Raw genomic sequence first — 16,372 nt, 5'->3', positions numbered from 1 at the left:
TTGTCAGGCTGGCTGGTGCCTGGGTCAGGAGGTGGGCAAGCATGGCCCCTGGGTTCTAGAGGTTGGGCCTGGAGCCTGGATTCACTGGCTTGACCTGTTGTTTGGGTCCACAAAAGTGGTCCTCGGGCTTGTGTCCATAAGAGCTACCCTAGATCCTGTATCTGCAGGGACTAGACTAAATCTTGTTTCCATCAGGCTAATCTCGTGCTGGGGTAGACCTGGAGCTTGTGTCCACAGGGGCTGGCTCAGAGCCTAAGTTGGCAGGAGTGGTCCCTAAAGCCTCTTTCCATGCTGTCTTCTTCTGAGCCTTCCAAACTGTTTCAACCTTTGCCTGTTACACAGTTCTAAAATCACTTCCACATTTTCAGGTATCTTTTCAACAATAACCCACTCTACTGGTACCAATTTACTGTATTAGTCTGTTTTCATACTGCTGATAAAGACACACCCAAGACTGGGCAATTTACAAAAGAAAAAGGTTTATTGAACTTACTGTTCCACATGGCTGGGGAGGCCTCACAATCACGGTGGAAGGCAAAGAGGCGCAAGTCACATCTTACATGGATGGTCACAGGCAAAGAGAGAGCTTATGCAGAGAAACTCACATTTTTAAAACCATCAGATCTCATGAGACCCATTCACTATCACTAGAACAGCACAGGAAAGACCAGCCCCATGATTCAATCGTCTCCCACCAGGTCTCTCCCACAACATGTGGGAATTATGGGAACTACAAGATGAGATTTGGGTGGGGCCACAGAGCCAAACCATACCAGTTCTAATTATAAGGAGGAGTTGTTTTGGGATTGTTCAGGTACACTGACTCTTTCATTCAGACACTAGGGCTCTTTTGTGATTATTGAGTATTATTGTTTTTTCAAATCTTTAACCATGTCCTGCTTTTGGATTTTGGCCCATGAGTTAGGGATTTTACCTTTACCTGTAATTTTTTTCTGATATTTATATTCTAGCTCTGATCCAAAGTAAGAAAGAAACCATTTCCAAGATGACTGGGTGGAGGAATCTAGAGTGATGCTCCACGTGGCATAATCTCCTCCTGCCTTTTGAATACTTCTTATATGGGATTCTTCTGTCATTGTGCAAAACCAATGAACAATCACTTGCTACCAAACTAGTACAGCAATCAATGACAGAATGGTCTGTTTCATACCATTCTTCTCCATAGACAGCCTAAGGACAGGCAAAGGGAACACTATGGTGTCCTTCATGTGTAGGAACTGTGTTTGCATAAATTGCTCAACAACAGGGACACTGTTTCCAACAGCCACAGAGATGTTCAGAGAGCATTTTCTCAATTTTAGAAAACATTACTTCCATAGGCATACTTGAATAATTTCATTCTATTCTCTTCATTGTGAGATCCAAAGCTGCACTCATGTCTTCTCTGAGAAACTGAATATCTTTTATCTCCTGGTGTTTAATGCTTGTCAAGTCTCTCTGTGGAAGGATCAGGCTGCTCCCAGGTGATCATAGAATAAATCCAACCACCCTGAAGCACTGCTGCTTTTATCTTTAGTTACTGATGTGTCTTCATGAGGGGCAGAGAGGATGCCATTATCAATGTCAACTAAACTTTTCTCAAAATATTTTCATTTTTTTACCTGCATTGTCTAAACAGAATCTCTTAATAAGGATTTTGATATAATTCCTTAAAAAACTATTCTTATTATGAAGGTATTACCAGTAATTACCAAAGTTGCCTTATTTTGCCAGAGATATGAGAATGTGTTTCTCCATGTGAGCCCTGTTTCCATTGAATGCAGGGCAGGTAGCTTACATGTCCCCTGCAATTTTAATGGTTGTTTTGCCCCCATATGATGGTAGAGACACCAGGAATGAGCTTGTGCCGCAGAAAATCAATAAGTGCTTTGCTGGGGATGGCTTCCTGACAGGAAATATTAAACCTCATGAAGAAATCATCTTTCTTGCTTTCTAGGTAGTTTACAGGATCATTTGCTCTCTTCAATGCCCTGTGCATTTCCTTACAATTCTCTGTTGCTCATTGGAATAAGCACACACATAAATCAATAATATATTTATTTTTAAATATGTATCTTTCCTGAGTAGATGCAGATTTCACTTCATCTGTTGTCTTTAGAATTTTCTGGAAATATTTTGGATTGCAATCACATTGTTTATTCCAAATATTGTTAATAGTTTTATTAAATCTTGAAACAGTGTGATCAGTTAGCCATACTCATGAACTTTCTTAATGACATTAATCATCTTTGAGAAAGAGTTCATGAATATGACTACTAATCATATTGTTTCAACATTGTTATATTTCTTAGTCATTTTGACATGTTTGCCATAATTAATCTGAAACTTCTCTGCAGAATTTCTTGTCAGTACATCCATGACGTCCATCTCATTTTTCAAATAATCTCAAAGGGTGTTTTCAGAACCCAAATCATTGCCAGGCTCTGTGACTTTAGGAAGAGTTGTGGACACATCACAGACCCATTTTTTCAAACATTGATTGAATTTCTCTTGTAAGTCACCCACTTTTGAATGGGGTTGTTTTTTTCTTGTATATCTGTTTTAGTTCTTTGTAGATTCTGGATATTAGCCCTTTGTTAGATGGGTAGATTGCAAAATTTTTTCCCATTCTGTTGGTTGCTGGTTCACTCTAACTACTGTTTCTTTTGCTGTGCAGAAGCTGTGGAGTTTGATTAGGTCCCATATGTCTATTTTGGCTTTTGTTGTCAATGCTTTTGGTGTTTTGGTCATGAAGTCCTTGCCTATGCCTATGGCCTGAATGGTTTTGCCTAGATTTTCTTCTATGGTTTTTATGGTGTTAGGTCTTATGTTTAAGTCTTTAATCTATCTGGAGTTAACTTTAGTGTAAGGTGTCAGGAGTCCAGTTTCTTCTTTCTGCACATGGCTAGCCAGTTTTCCCAACACCATTTATTTTTGTTTTTTTATAAATAAGCCTTCTACCACTTACTCTCTTACTCTTGCTCAGCTCCCTCTTGAACAGCAACAATTTTTACATTTGGTCTCTTGAGGTAATTTTCTGTATCTTGTAAGCAGCCTTTGTTCCTTTTCATTATTTTTTCTCATCAGACTACCTACTTTCAGATAGCTAGTCTTTGAGCTCACTGATTCCTTCATCTGCTTAGTTAATTCTTGTGTTGAAAGCCTCTAAAGGATTCTTTGATTCAGCAAACGTATGTCTTGGTTCCAATATTTTTGTTTGGTTTTTTAAATTATTGTTTCAATCTCTTTGTTATATTTTCTGACGTGCTTCTGAACTGCTTTACTGTAAAGATAACTGAGTTTTTCTTGGGCAGAGAACTCACAGATCACTATCTCACTAGTCAGTCATTGGATTTTCGCTTAGTCTTTCTGAGGAGGTAATGGTTCCCTGTTTGTTTTTGTTTCTTGTGGGCATGTATCAATGTCTTTGCATTGAAGGAGAAGTTATTTATTCCAGTTTTCTCTCTTCAGCTTATTCTCATTTTTATTTAGTATATTTATTGCATATTTACCACTAAATTGCTGCCTCCTTTTTGGGTCTATGTGGTGCCTTAAGCCTAAGTTCACCTTGGCTCTAGTAAATGATTATAGTACTGACTGCTGAATGGGGGAGGTCTCAAACGGATTATCCCAGCAATGTGGAAAGGCTGGCTAATGGCTCATGCCCAGGATACCTATGGAACCTGCCTCCTGCAATGTGCTGCTGCTAAACAGCCTTCCTGATTTGACATCTCCTTTGACCAAGTAACAGAGCAGAATTCTCTAGACTGTGGATGATATTCTGACTTCTTCCCTTTGTCTTTGCTTATCATCAGGGGTATTTATCCCTTTAGTCACGATGCTTCCTGTGGGTTAAGGCAAAGACAGGTCAACTTGCAGCTAACTCAAAAAAGTGGGAAAGCTGGCTGACCACCTCAATTTCACGTTTTTCAATGTAGAAACTTTGAGTTGGGGGTGGGGGGAGATTTTCGATGCTATTAGTACCAGTGTGGTCCTGGGAACTGTCTCATCCTGATACTTGAGCTCTGGTTTATTGATGGTAAAAATTTCAGTGCTATATATTTGTTTTCGGTTTTCTGAGCAGGGAGAGTAAAGCCAGCTTGCCCCTATGCCATACTTTTGTAACTGTAAGTCTTTAATTTTTCTTTTAAATGTCCCTTCTATGATCACTCTTTAAGGATATCTCACTATGCATAAAATTTTTGTCTGATATTTTCTTTCAACGAAACAAATATTTCATTCTATTGTCTTTTGGCTTCCACTACAGCCATTGAAAAATCAGCTCTCTATTAGGTTTTTTAAGTTAAACTTTTTCTATGGATACCACATATTTGTTGTTTTGTTGATGTTGGTGTTGTTTTCCACAGTTTTATTCTGATACATCTGAATGTAAAGTTATTTTATTTCACTTTAATTTTTTGCCTAATATTTGCTAAGGTCTTAAATTTTGTCTTTATAATGGAAAATTTTCATTCATTATTGCTTAAAATTATTTACCTTTTCTGTCAGGTATGTTTTACCAGGTGAATTACTTAAGGCTTTTAAAAATTGTCTTATAAATTTATCTACCTATTTTGGATGTCTTTCATTGGAAAGATTGGTTTGAGCTGCTGAGTTTACCATTAATTAAAGTACAGACTTAAATTGTAGGGACATTGAGGAAGAAGGAATGCACAAGACAAAAATGACTGCAAGATGGTGTTTTACTCTGCTTTCCGTTGCTATAGCAGAATACTTGAGACATGGTAACTAACAATAAACAGAAATTTATGGTTCAAAGTTCTGAAGGCTGAGAGTCCAAGATCAAGGTGTCAACATCTTGCAAGAATCTTCTTGCTCTGTCATCACATGGCAGAAGGCAGGAGCACAAGAGGCAAAAGGGGACAACATTCAACCTTTCATAACAGCATTAACCCCACCCATGATGGCATAACCCTCATGGCCTACTCACCTCTCAAAGGTCCTGCCTCTTAATACTATTACAATGGCAATTGCATTTCAACATGAGCTTTAGAGAGGACAAACATTCAAACCATAGAAGACGAAATGACTATTACAGCAATCCAATACACATGATGAAGACAAAATCTAAGGGAGACCTGCTAGGGTGTCAAAAAGAACTGAATTTAAATAGAGGTTTAAGAGGACAAATTGAAAAGACATTATCTACTAAATTCATGTTAAGAAGAAGAAGGATGAATAAGACACCCATTGGTCTGAAAATATGGTGGTGCCATTCAGTAGGACAAGAATTACAGGAGGAAGGGAAATTGAATAAAGTAAGAAATTGAAACATTTAAAATCTCATCCCATCTGCTGGTCAAGGATCTGTACTGGAGGTAGTGAGGGGAAAACACATCATTAATGAAACATTAAATACAGAGGAGCATCTGGGTCTACAGACGCAGATGAAGGTGGCATCAACAGACAGACAGGTATTAATGTAAACGAAAGATGATATTAACTAGGGAAAATTAAAAGTAAGAAGGGGTGACAAGCATAAACCAAGTTAGTAGCACATTTAAAAGGCAAGAAAGCAAATAAATATTATAAAATTCCCTAGGAAGAAGTGACACAGAGACAGGAAGAAAAGCAGACAACACAGATTTCACAGAAACTAGTAAAGAAAAGATAATCTATTGATGCCATCACTCCTTAAAAGAAAAAAAAAGCTACCAAACTCAAGCATATTTTCAGACTCCATCTCTCATCTTAATATTTCATATGCAATTGATTCTATGTAAAATGAAGTGTCAAAATCAGTCTAGTAAGTTGCAACCTACACTACAAACCACAAAGGCAATCCATGTTGAGAATACCCATATGATGGCTTGCACACAAAAAAAGGGTGTTAAAAATTTTTGTTAAAACAATTAAATGAGAAATGAGAAAGCCTTGTAGACTTGCATACTAGTACACTTACACTTTTGGCCATGTGGCTGACACTTCCTAAGATCAGAACAGTCAGGCTGAGTGTCTGTTTTTTATGCAGCCACGGCCACAGGAGAGCATATCACTGATGAGCCTCTGCTCAGAGGCGAAAGGCCAGAGGTGGGCCTGGCTGTTGAGCACCGGTTACCCAAGCTGCAGGAACACCTGGGTGTGACTGTGCCCAGGTGTTACAACACCTAAAAGAAAACAACCTCCAGAAGCTGAAATCCCAGACACAATATCCATGGGAGAAAAGGGCCCTGGAGAAGCTGCTTAACCTGTCACATTCAAACAGTCTTTAAGAGTTACAGGAGTCTCAAGTGGAGATGGCAAAGAGAAAGCAGAAGGAGCCAGAACAAGCACTGCAGGAGTTGAGGGTCTTGCTGTCAGAAGGGAAGCAGAGACAGGAAGAGGCAGTAAGGACAAGAGAAGCAGAGCTGAGGCAAGTGATCGACATCCCTGAAGAATACTAGCAATCTCCTGAAGAGCCTCTAAGGGAAGTCATGGAAACCTTGCAGAGACAACTCAACCTCATGGAGTGGACACTGTGCCACAGGCAGAACCTCCTGGATAGAGGCGTGGTGAGATGGGCATCTGGAGGGCTGGCCCTCCAGGGAATTTACAAAGCCAACCACCAAAGGGACTAACAGAGAAGAGAGAGGAGTTGCTCAGTGTCCCCAAAGAGCTCTTACTCTTGGGTCCTTAGCAAGGAACACAAATGGAAACAAAGGAATTCACATCTCCTCAAGCTGAATTTGTATTTACCCACATGGTAGAAAAGCTGGGCTTTAGTTAACTACTTCAGCCAAGGACGGAAGTTGGGGATTTAGTCTAGAAGCTGGTTTGGATCACAGCAAACATTAAGAATCCAAGGAAACCCAACAATCAAGTTCTGAGCATTTTTATTTCTGCTCAACCAAGTTCAGCTACATCCCCCTGCCTCCTGCCACTCTCCCACTGATCAGCTCCAGTTATTCAAGGCTGCTCCCCAGGAACTGAAATGCATTGAAGACCTTCTGGGTCAGACAGCAAACCCAGACAGATTCTCCTTGCTGAGGCACAGGATTGGAAACTTCTTCCACAGGTTTGGCTCTCATGTTAACCAAGGCCCTCTGCACCTGGGAGGAATCTACTGGTGGAAGGCCATTTCAGAGGGTTATTTCAGGGAGCAGTTGGCAGAAGTGAGGCAGCAGTCAGCAGAGGCCCTGGACATTTTCATAAGGGACAGCTACAGCGGCTTCAGAGTGAAAGTTGCTGCAGGTGTGAATGTTTCGGACTCTCATTCAAAAACAGCCACTCAGACCAAAACTTTCCCAAACCTCCAAACCAAGGTTCAATTATCTGTGGCCCAAACAGGTGGCCCGACAGAAGCAGATGGCCTTGTCCAGTGGAAAGCTGGCCTCATTGCCAGCAATCAAACCTGATGTGTCATTGATCGCGGGCTTCAATTGGTACCAATTTGGCACATTATCCTCTCCAGCCACAGAAGCAATTTTAAGGATCCTCTTCAGGTGGCTAACTCCCTGAAAGGCAGCTACACTGCTGTGACTAGCATCACTGCCCATATCCAAGATGAGGAGGAGCTACTGAGTGCTGGGAAGGAAGCCAGGGTTTTTCTAGAGGATGTAAAATATTTGGAGGTATCTGATCCTCAAGAGCAACTTAAAAAACTGATAAATTTCATGAAAATGTTGAGTCAAAAACTACAAAGTTATGACACTTAGATTGATATATGTCTCAGATTGGAATCTGCAGAATTTTCTAGTAAACACTATCAACTTTGGCAAAAAGTCTTCCATTCATAAGACTGAATGTATTAAATCTCATTTACGCAGCCTTCTGGATCCCCATGTCTACAGAGTGACAAACTTTCCTCAGGCTCACTCCATCATGCAGTGGACCTTGCAATGAGATTCAGAGCAAGAACAGGTCGATATTTCCCAATTTACTCAATTAATTGAGCTTTTAAAAGGAACCCAGAATAACTTCATGGAAATGAACATCAAATCTGAGTCCCCAGAGACAGTGGAAGAAGCTCAGAGAAAGTCCACTGATGAGGTGAGCTTCTTGAATTATCTCCAAAAAACAAAGCAGACAGACACACAACTCTTGCTAATTTCCATTGCAGCTGCTGCAGGATATCGTGTGGTAAACAATACTTTTCAGAGTCTCTTGGGGTGTGATGAATTAAACTTCCTACTGGATGTAATGCAAACTGCCCAAAATAAATAACAGGAGCTTAAGAATATTTGCAACTATAGGGCCCAGGCATTCCTGGTTCTCACAGGTCTGACAGCCACAGTTGGAGACACAGCTATTTCTTCAGAAGAGAAAACACAATGCATGTCATTAATGAGACATCACATGGGACAATCGTTGTCTAAAGAAGTTACACATATCCTCACCAAACCTGGAGCAGATCATGATTGGGAAAACATAGAGAAAGACAAAATTGCTTATTAATGGGGATTATGAAGAATAAGTCACCATCTCTTCTTTGCAAATGGAATAGGTGAATAAACAGTGTCTTCTATGGAAAGAAACAGCCCCATGAACCACATGACAATGAAAATAACAAATGGGAGATGATCAAAAATGGAGCCTTCCTAGACTTACTCCAGTGTCTAAGCCTAGAACATTACTACCCCCCAAAATTGAACAAAGCTAATTTCCATCTGATCTATAAGACTTCTGTGTACAACACCCAGCCCAGCTCTGAATGGGAGCTTCCCTTCTATTTCCTGCAGAAACTACTGATGATGGATTATGGGATGAGATACCTTGTCTTCAAAGATGAAATGCAGAACACCAAGTATATCCAAATGCCTCAGATCAGGAAGATGAGGCTTTTGATCCATATGAAAACTTTTTTGAAGACAGTGATAGTTCCACTAAATCATTATCCACTAAGCCTAGGCCCCACATTCACCTGATGGATATTCAGATGGCAATTTTTCAGTGTGCAGATGATTTTTCCAGATAATATATTTTGGCCAAACTTTCCACTTGTCAGTTTGCCCTCCCTCTTTTGGTGCCTAATCCCTGTACTTCTCAAATTGAATTCTTTCTCTGGTTTTTCTGTCAGATTGCAAGAAGTTGGCAGGAAGCAAGGAAATCACCAAAAGGAAAGAACTATTATAAGAATCAGCAGATGTGTTGTGTCTCTACCTCCATTGTGTCCTTCATAAGAGTTGGAAATGGCCTCTCTACGTCCAAATCTCAGATTAACATAAACATGATGTCTTCTCAGTAAACATAAACACAATGTGTTTTTTCACCGATACTGCAGAGGAAGCAGGAAAGACTGCCTCTTGATGGAGGGTGTGGTGGAAATCTATTGGTTCTTTCCAGGAGGGGAAGATGAGGACAGATTTGACAACTGCATGACCTTCATCAATCTTCGTGGAGATGCAAAGGAACATGAGCAACAGCTCACCTTCCTGAAGGAGGTCTCTACTGTCATTGTGATCCTTATGTCAGCCTCTGATGACAATGAAGGAAACTGAAAAATTGTCCATAACTTGTGGCAGTCATCAAGGCCTTTGATCTGCTTGCTTGATGACAAAGAAGCAACCATGACCAATAATTCTGGCCAAAGAATGAGAATAGGTATCAAGAATAGAAATGAGGCAGAATTAACAGAGGAACTCACAACTACAATCGGACATTTGCTAGAGCTCTCAGACACTGCTCTCATCTTGGAAGACTGTTCCCAGATTGCTTGCCAGCAAGGATTTCTTGTTGATGAAGACCAGAGAGACTGCAAGGAAGCCAAAGAAAAGGCATAGGCGCTAATGGCCTTACTGGGGAAAATGAAGTTACCTCAGATTACAGAAAAATTACTACCCTTCAGGGATAACTGTGGCACCACTGGTGTAAGAAGAACAAAGAACTTCATCATTTTAGAGAAAAGGGAAATCAGGGCATTGAGCAACACAAGAATGAGACTGAGACAGATAAACAAATAATACGGCATGAACAGCTGGCCAGAGCCTTTCCTCTCAATGATTTAATGCAATCTGTCCTTGAGTTTCTTCAAGAGCATTCAGAAACTCACGCCAAACTATACTTCTTGCAGTGGCTGAGTGTATTTTTGGACAAACTGCCTGCAGGACACTTGGAAGAACTACATGACAAACAAAGATGTTGGTGGTCGTAAAGCAAAAGGCACTCCCTGATATGCCTGCAAAATGAGATAAAAGCTATTTCCACAGAGATTAGTGACTGTACTATGGGAATTGAGCAACTTCTCAGAGAAGTTGGTCAGATTTAAGAAGCTCTGGAAGAAGCTTCCTCCATAAAAAATATCCTTTTTTTCTCTCTTCCCCAAATTGCTGTAGACCTGATGATATCTGGTGTTCCCGTTGAGCTGATGGATGGGGATGCAGCATATGTGCCTCTAACATGGGTGGTAGCTATTTTTGACAAGATCTCTGAGAAACTTGGAGACAAATAGCTATTTGTTCTCTCTGTCCTTGGCCTGCAGAGCTTAGGGAAATCCACCTTGCTGAATGCCCTTTGGGTTTCAGTTCACTGCTAGTGCAGGCAGATATACCCAAGGGGCCTGCATGCAGCTCCTGAAGGTAGAGAAGACATTCACGGAGGAACTTGGCTTTGACTTTGTGCTGGTTGTGGACACAGAAGGACTTCAGGCACCAGAACTCAGCAACAAATCCCAGAATAGGGACAATGAGTTAGCAACCTTCATCACTGGACTTGCAAACTTGACTCTGATCAATATTTTTGGGGAGAATCCATCAGAGATGCAAGATATCCTTCAAATAGTTGTCCAAGCCTTTCTGAGAATGAAACAAGTAAAAATCTTTCCAAGTTGCCTCTTTGTCCATCAGAATGTGGGGGAAGTTACAGCTACAGACCAAACTATGGATGGATAAAGATGGCTAGAGCAAAAACTAGATGAAATGGCAGCAATAGCTGCCTTTTCACAAGAACAGTGCTCAGACGTAACCTGCTTCAGTGATGTCATTAGGTTTGATGTCAATACTCACGTCTACTACTTTGCTTACCTCTGGGATGGCAACCCCCCAATGGCCCCTCCCAATCCTTGCTATAGCCACAATGTCCAGCTACTGAAAAGTAGAATTCTTATGACTGCCACACAGGAATCCAGGGGAAACATCATGAAGATATCAGATGTAAAATCCCAGGTTCAAGATTTGTGGAGAGGCCTGATGAATGAGAACTTTAATTTCAGTTTCAGAAACACCCAAGAAGTCACGGCCATGAGCAAACTGGAAACCAGGTAAAACCAATGGACCTGGGAGCTGAGGAGTCATGTGCTGGGCTTGCAGAACCAGCTGATCAACCAGATTCAGAATGGAAAAATCCAGACACTTGAAGAAACCACACTTGAGGTTCTGGTTAAGGAAAAATATGAAGCTGTCAAGCAAGATCTTGAAAAATATTTTAATGAAGACCCATGTAGCGAAATTCAATGGAAAGCAAATTTTGAAAATAAACTAATAGAACTTAAAGAAAAACTTATTTTACATAGCAAAAGACAAGCCAATGAACTCATTAGTTTTAACAAAAAAGGTCAAAATAGGCTGAATAAGATAAAGACAGATTATGAAAACAAATTATTGGAAAGGAGCCGACAGTTGGCTTTAACTGTAAAGGGTAAAGAATTGAGTGAGGAAGAGTTACATGAGAAATTCAATCAGCTTTGGAAAAAATGGGTCTGTGATGCATCCACAACTCTCCCACAAGTCACAGACCCTGACATTGATTTAGATTCTGAAAGCATCCTTTGGGAGTATTTCAAAAACAAGACGAATGTTGTGGGCATACTGACAAGAAATGCTACAGAGGAGTTTCAAATCAATTATGAAAAACATATCAAAGTGAATAAGAAATACAGCCATATCCCAACGACATTAACAGTCTTTGAGAAAGAGTTCATTAATATGACTACTGATCACATTGTTTCAAGATTTAATAAAATTATTAACAGTGTGGTTATAATCCAAGTTATTTCCATGAGATTTTAAAGACAATCGCAGAAAAGATACACATTTACAAATACATATATCATTGATTTGTGTGTATGTTTATTTCAAAGAGCAACAGAGAATTTTAAGGAAATGCTCATGTCTACTATTTTGCTTACCTTACATAAGACATGTATATTTCAACCAATATACATGTCTTAAGGAAATGCAGAGGGCATTCAAGAGAGCAAATGATCCTGTAAGTTATCTAGAAAGTAAGAAAGATGATTTCTTCACAAGTTTTAAGATCTCCTGTCAAGGAGCAACCTCCATCAAAACATTTGTTGATGTTCTGTGGTATAAGCTCACTCCTGCGGTCTCCACTACCATATGGGGGGAAATGACCATTAAAATTCGGGGGGACATGTGAGCTACCTGCCCTGCATTCAATGGAAACAGGACTAACCTGGAGGAACACATTCTCGCCTCTCTGGCAGAAGAAGAAAACTTTGATAATTACTGGGAATACCTTCATAATTCAGAATCATTTGTTAGGAGTTACATAAAAAATCATATTAAAAGATATTGTTCAGACAATGGAGATGAAAAAATGAAGACTTTTTTTGAAAAAAGCTTAATTGATACCAAGAATATCATCCTCTCTGCCATTCATGAATCCACATAAGTAGCTAAAGATAAAAGCAGCACTGCATCTGGGTGGTTGGATTTATTCTGCGCTCGCCTGCGGTGCAACTTGATCTTCCCACGAAGACACTTGATAAGCATCGAACATCGGGAGATAAAACATACTGAATTTCTTAAAGAAGCCATGAGTGCAGCTCTTGATCTTACAATGAAGAAAACAGAACAGAATTATTCAAGTATGCCCATGGAAGCAATGGTTTCTAGAATTAAGAAAATGTTCTCTGAACATCTCCGTGGCTGCTGGAAACAATGTCCCAGCTGTGGAGCAATTTGTACAAACACAATTCCTACACATGAAGGAGACCATAGTGTTCCCTTCCACCGTCCTCAGGCTGTCAATGGGGAGGAATGGTATGAAACAGACCATTTTGTCATTGATTGCTGTACTAGTTTGGTGGCAAGTGATTGTTTGATGGTTTTTCGGGATGGCAGGAATTTCCCATTTAAGAATTATCGACAAACAGGAGGGGATTATGCCACGTGGAGCATCACCCCAGATACCTCCATCCAGCTGTACTGGAAATGGTTTGTCTCTCACTTCAGATCAAAGCCAGAAGACAAATATCAGAAAAAAATTTACAGGTAAAGGTAAAATCCCTAATGCATGGGCCAAAATCACAAAGCAGGACATGCTTGAAGACTTGAAGAAACGATAATGCTCAGTGACCACAAAAGACCCCCAGTATCTGAAGAAAAGAGGCAGTATATCTGAAAAACCCAAAACAACTACTTACAGTTAGAACCTTCATCATTTCCATTTTTTAAATAAAATGAGTAAAAATCAATCAATTAACACATTAAGAGATGAACATTTCCAGTAAAAGGATTTCATTTCTCTCTGCTTTGATTCCTCTAGTTTAAAAACAACTAACTAAAATCTGTTAATATATAACGAAATCAAATAACATTATTTTAGAAACCTGTTTCATAGCTTAAACTATTATTCTAGATATTGCTTTTTTATTTTTAAATATTTAAGTCTCAGAGAAAGTCATTTTAACAGAGGAAAATCAAAATCATTTGAGGCTGCAACAAATTTCTATAGAATAACTGTATCAGTATTTCAGCCAATATACATGTCTTGACTGTAAGCTATAAACTGGCTCACTGCAACCTCCACCTCCTGGGTTCAAGCGATTCTCCTGCCTCAGCCTCCCAAGTAGCTGGGACTACAGGCACACGCCACCACTCCTTTTTTTTTTGTATGTTTAGCAGTGACGGGGTTTCACTATGTTGGTCACGCTGGTCTGGAACTCCTGACCTCAAGTGATCCACACACCGCAGCCTTCCAAAGTGCTGGGATTACAGGCACTAAAAAAATTCAATTTTTTAGTGGATCGTTTTCCCGCTCTAAAGTTTCAAGAAAAACTTATTAATCTTTAAATATAAAAACATTCATGGAACGTTCATGATTCCCAAGCATAGCAATATTTATGCATATTCTGTTCTTGGAAAGAATAAATCAGAGACTTGACCAAGATAGAGACATCATCAAATCAGGAAACATTATCAAGCAAATATGGGAAGTAGAAATCAAATAATTGTTTTTCTCACTTAACCTCCACCCTGTTCTTCCTTGATATATTGACAATTCCCTGTGCAAGCTAAGACAAAAAAAAGTCACAAAGCTTTGCTTTTCAAAGCTTGGTGTTGGTGTACAACTTGATGTACAAGTCTGAGGATTGGCTTTTGGAGCAAAATTTATGATGACCAGATAAAATGTACCACTTTAATGAAGTCTGTGGACAAGGTTCAATTAGATTAGCTATTTTTAAATGATTCCTTGATTATTTTAAACTGATTACTTAAAGGAAAATATCAAAAGTATACAGGTTTAAGGCCAGATACAGTAGCTCATGCCTGTAATCCCAGCAGTTTGGGATGCCGGGGCGGACAGATCACCTGATGTCAGGAATTTGGGACCAGCCTAGCCAGTACGGTGAAACCCCGTCTCTACTAAAAATACAAAATTTAGCCAGGCATGGTGGCAGGCACCTATAATCCCAGTTACTTGGGAGGCTGAAGCAGGAGAATGGCTTGAACCCAGAAGGCATAGTTTGCAGTGAGCCGAGAATGTGCCACTGCACTCCAGTCTGGGCGATAGAGTGAGAATACATGTTTAAAAAAAAAAAAAAGCATACAGTTTTTACAAATATCCTACTACACTTAACTGGGTTCTAATATTTCAATAAGAAATTTATTTTTATACATAAAAGTGCAATGAAATGCTTTCCTCCACATCGGGCATATTTGTGACTCTTCTTCACACCATTTGAGCCATAAGTTCATAATTAGAATAAAAATGAAGAACACTCTGAATCCAACCAGGGCCTCATAAGGGAAGGAAATCACCCTTCTGCAAACCTACACCTTATGCTAGGTTCTCAAAGTTGATGATCTAAAGGAATCCTGGTGCAAAGAAGAAAATCTCTTCATGTTGGACATAAATGCACCCATTGGCTTCCATTTACAGGTGTACTCTATCTTTCATAAACAATGAAAATAGGCCAGGCGCGGTGGCTCAAGCCTGTAATCCCAGCACTTTGGGAGGCCGAGGCGGGTGGATCACGAGGTCAAGAGATCGAGACCATCCTGGCCAACATGGTGAAACCCCGTCTCTACTAAAAATACAAAAAATTAGCTGGGCATGGTGGTGTGTGCCTGTAATCCCAGCTACTCAGGAGGCTGAGGCAGGAGAATTGCCTGAACCCAGGAGGCGGAGGTTGCGGTGAGCCGAGATCGCGCCATTGCACTCCAGCCTGGGTAACAAGAGCGAAACTCCGTCTCAAAAAAAAAAAAAAAAAAAAAAAAAAAACAATGAAAATAGACAGTCCAGGAAGCAGTAGCCAAATGACTTGGATCTTCAGAGCTTGGAGATAGAAATGCTAACCGTATCTCCTTTGTCCTCTCAAAGGGCTTCCAGCATATTCTCAATGTCAGGTCAAATGACTAATCCCTCCAAAAAAAATTAAGGATAGAAAAATTACAAAGGAAACGTGTTTTTTTTTTGAAACACGTTCTTTCTAATTATGGTTTCTTTTGCTGTGCAGTTCTTTAGTTTAATTAGATCTTATTTGTTTATTTTTGCTTTTGTTGCCATTGCTTTTGGTGTTTTAATCATTAAGTCCTTGCCCATGCCTATGTCCTGAATGGTATTGCCTAGGTTTTCTTCTAGGGTTTTTATGGTGTTAGGTCTTACGTTTAAATATTTAATCCATCTGGAGTTAGTTTTTGTATAAGGTAAAAGGAAGGGATCCAGTTTCGGCTTTCTGCATATGGCTAGCCAGTTTTCCCAACACCATTTATTAAATAGGGAATCCTTTCCCCATTGTTTTTGTCAGGCTTGTCAAAGATCAAATGGTTGTAGATGTGTAGCATTACTTCAGAGGCCTCTGTTGTGTTTCGTTGCTCTATATCTCTGTTTTGGTACCAGTATCATGCTGTTTTGATTACTGTAGCCTTGTGGTATAGTTCGAAGTCAGGTAGTGTGATGCCTCTACCTTTTGAAGAGTATAGTCTTTCTTTTATTCTCTAGAAAATAATGTTAGTGAGAGTTGGAAGGATATCCTAAAACAATAAAATTGAAACATGATGGAAGCAGAACCCCTGCCCTGCATGGTGCCTGTCTTTCACATCACTGTATCCTTAAAAACTGTTCAGTGTTCAATTAATATTTTCAGAATGTTTTTTCTGTTTGTTTGATGAATTCGTAAAAGTCTTTAACTAAAGTGAAATAAGCCAAGCATAGAAAGAAAGAAATAACATGTTTGGCCAGGCGCAGCAGC

The 16,372-nt window shown here is 39.7% G+C and overlaps 1 protein-coding gene and 2 pseudogenes across 1 annotated transcript in view; 1 reads left to right on the top strand and 2 right to left on the bottom strand.

Annotated features, from left to right (window-relative positions):
- Positions 1-16,372, bottom strand: part of LOC116525064 (olfactory receptor 2AG1) — a 57,888-nt gene that overhangs the window by 22,471 nt on the left and 19,045 nt on the right. The gene's annotated exons all lie outside the window — the stretch shown is intronic.
- Positions 758-2,379, bottom strand: LOC116524996 (annotated as a pseudogene).
- On the top strand, positions 5,977-13,243 carry LOC116525067 (annotated as a pseudogene).

Source organism: Sapajus apella, unplaced genomic scaffold (assembly GCF_009761245.1).
Source record: "Sapajus apella isolate SASKATOON/1434 unplaced genomic scaffold, GSC_monkey_1.0 scaffold47, whole genome shotgun sequence".
NCBI lineage: Eukaryota > Metazoa > Chordata > Mammalia > Primates > Cebidae > Sapajus > Sapajus apella.
This window is presented reverse-complemented; position numbering and strand designations above follow the sequence as displayed.